The 3,413-nt window shown below is 45.8% G+C and overlaps 1 pseudogene; it reads left to right on the top strand.

Moving 5' to 3' along the window:
• Nucleotides 1–1,524: 1,524 nt before the first annotated feature.
• Nucleotides 1,525–1,908, top strand: LOC102872820 (annotated as a pseudogene).
• The last annotated feature ends 1,505 nt before the right edge of the window (nt 1,909–3,413 follow it).

Here is a 3,413-nt window from a genome sequence, read left to right as displayed (position 1 = left end):
CTGTCCTCTCTAGTCATTGTCCAACTCTCTGATGCATAACAAGTGATTGCAAAGACCATAGCCTGTATCAGACAAACCTTAGTCTCCAGAGAGACACCGTTGCTCTTGAGTACTTTAGAGAGGTCCCTAACAGCAGACTTTCCCATCGTGATACGCTTTTTGATTTCCTGACTGCTGGTGCCAAGAGTGTTGACTGTGGAGCCGAGCAAACTGAAGCTGTGAACAATTTCAGTCTCTTCGCCATCCATCCTGACGCGAATTAGCCCGCTGGACTCAGTTTAGATGATCCCAATTTTGTTGGCAACATACAAAGCAACATCATAATCAGGAGTAAGTGGAACATAGACCTTCTTCTCTCTGTCAGGCTGAAACAAAGTGTTGACCTTACCCACATCAATGTCATAGAGCTTCTTTAGAGCTTGTTTAATTTGGTGCTTGTTGGTCTTGACGTCCACAATGAACACAAGTGTGTTGTTATCTTCTGTCTTCTTCATAGCTTACTCAGTGGTCAGGGGAAATATGATGAAGGCCTAGTGGTCAAGCTTGTTTCTCCTGGGGGTGCTCTTCCGGGGGTATTTGGGCTGCTGTCAGAATCTCAGTGTCTTAGGCCACCGGAAGGTGGGTGACGTGTGGATCTTCTTTTTTTTTTGGCTGTGGACTCCCTTCAGGACTGCCTTCTTGGCCTTAAATGCCTTTGCTTTGGCTTCAGTTTTGGGAGGGGCAGGGGCTTTCTTCTTCACTTTTGGCACCATCTTCGAAGAAAAGCAAGCCCGGATGTTCTTACATAGTTGACCTTTGTTCTGCATGCTTTTCCTACTTTGCCCAGGACCTTCTACTGGTGACCGCTTCCAAACTGGTTGACGGTTGGACACCATCTAATTCTTCTGATCTCAGGGTCATGGACCTTGACCATGATGTGTGAATGATTAGGAAAACAAGGATTTGAAGAATGTGAAATTGTGGTGCAGGAGACAGGTCTAGAGATGAGGGATAGGGTGGGGGGAAGACCACAGATGTGTGGGGAGGTAGGAGAACCCTCCATGTGACAGGTTTATTCAGAAGAGAAGACCTTGTTCGTCATCAGGGGAAGCTGACAATTAAGGGAGACTGTTTTCCTTCCTCCTGTCATCTCGTTCCAGCCTGCCTCTCATGATGTATGAGACGTTTGGGTAGCAACGAACTTCATTTTAGAGAACCTTCAGTCCCAGGAGCTATCATTTGTTAAAACCATTCCCAGCCGAGTCTAATAATTAAATCGTTCCCTCTAGCATTGATGGAGCGCCCTGTGTGGGTAGTGATGGAGTTTACTGGCAGAGAGGGAAGGAGGAAGTAAGGAATGGGGAGGGGATGCTAGCTGGCATTTCCATTACAAAGGGATAGAAACGCCAAAGTTCATCATTGCTAGATTGACATCCTGCATGTTCACGCACCTCTCTCACCCCTCCAATCCAAAACCATGCTTTTAAGAAGATCTGTGTCAGTCGTCCTCTTTCTCTTCAGTGAGGCGGCCGAGCGGACGCAAAGATGCAGATCTTTGTGAAGACCCTGACTGGCAAGACCATCACTCTTGAGGTCGAGCCCAGTGACACCATCGAGAATGTCAAAGCCAAAATCCAAGACAAGGAGGGCATCCCTCCTGACCAGCAGTGTCTGATATTTGTAGGCAAACAGCTAGAGGATGGCCATACACTCTCAGACTACAACATCCAGAAAGAGTTCACCCGGCATCTGGTGCTGCGACTGCGTGGTAGCATTATTGAGCCTTCCTTGCACCAGCTCGCCCACAAGTGTAACTGCGACAAAATTATCTACCGCAAGTGTTATGTTGGCCTGCATACCCGTGATGTCAATTGCCGCAGGAAGAAGTGTGGGCACACCCACCACCTGCGCCCCAAGAAGGTCAAATAAGAGCCCCCTCTTCATTGGCTCCCTTGCCTCTGGCAGGTGGCCTTCTTCTGAGCCCCATGACCCTGGGCCCTCAATAAAGTCTCTTTCATTGAACTGAAACAAACAAACAAACAAAAAAAGATCTGTGTCTATCTGACTGTGCAATTCTGCTGCTGATGCAATGGTGTAAAGTGTACTTGAAAACCCCCACCAAACCCAATTCCACCCAATAAATAATGACCGTGTAGGGGACAGTAGACTCTCCCCAAAAGGATTCCAAGGTTGCGCTTCACTGTGGATGGAAATTACCTCAAAGATCTGCTGGGTACCAAAGCTGGATGTTTTAGGTAGGAATCAGGTGCTTAACCACCGTGACACCAGGGCATCTGAGGAGTACTCAAAGGATGTAAGGGGTGGGGGTGGGGGTGGGAGTGGGAAGGTTCACATTTTCAAGAAAGATGATGATGATTACAATCTCAAAGCAAATAACTCAAAATATTCTTTTGATCCAGAAGTGGGTCCCAAACAAGATCTTAAACTTGTAGTCTACTGCTTTAACCACGGTGCCATTAGCATTCCTAAGAGGTATGTTCTATCAATAATGTATCCAATGGTTACGGTCGCCCTTTCTTTCTGTGTGTGTGTGTGTGTGTGTGTGATCAAATCAGATCTGACAGGTCCAGGAGAAGAGTGCCCCTCATTCTCCAGCAGAGCATCTGGTGGATTCGAACTGCATTACCTCTGGGATTGCAGTGCAGCTTCTTGCCACTAAGCCACCAGAGCTCCTATGGTCGCCCTTTCTGAAATCATCCTGAAAGAGATCCACAACAGCTCGAGAGGAATGTGTGTGTCCAAAAGCTGGGACATCACGCCCAGGACTTAGATCAAAGACTAAAATGCACAGATAAAGGAATGGATGAATGATCTGGTAAGAAAAGAATGCAAACAGAACACGCATGTGTAGGGTCATCTTGGGAAGAACAGTAAGATACAAGCAATGGTTTTGTTGACTGAAGCAAAAGAGGATGGTTTGATTGGAAAGATCAAGGTGGGTAAATATATGGCCATTAAATGTTGTTCGGTAATCTCAAGAGAACTATGAATCCTAGAGACCCTATAAACAATGTATAGTGCCATCAAATGTTGTTCTTTGTGTACAGTAATGTTCAAACAGAATTATTCACCATCACAAGAACATGCAAACAGCCTAAATGTCCAACCACGAATGAATGGAGTGAGATATTATGGTACATTCACACAATGGAATACAACGTAGCACACAGGACAATGATTTTGTAAATTATTACTTAACCTGGGAGAGCATTATGCTGAGTGAACTAACTCGGTCCCACAAGGATACATATTGTATAAAACGATTATTGTCGAATGAGTATAAGGATCCAGGAGGGGTGGAGAGGTTGGAAGCAGAGGGATAAGGATGTGTAGGGGTAGCGGGATTAATCATGGGGTTGTACAATGTGATGGGGGCAGGGTAAGGGAAATGGAAAGAATTTATTCTTAAAAAC

Source organism: Elephantulus edwardii, unplaced genomic scaffold, assembly GCF_000299155.1.
Source record: "Elephantulus edwardii isolate Elephantulus edwardi_28Jun2011 unplaced genomic scaffold, EleEdw1.0 scaffold00344, whole genome shotgun sequence".
Lineage (NCBI taxonomy): Eukaryota > Metazoa > Chordata > Mammalia > Macroscelidea > Macroscelididae > Elephantulus > Elephantulus edwardii.
Note: the sequence above shows the minus strand (reverse complement) of the source record. Positions and strands in the feature narration are given on the sequence as shown.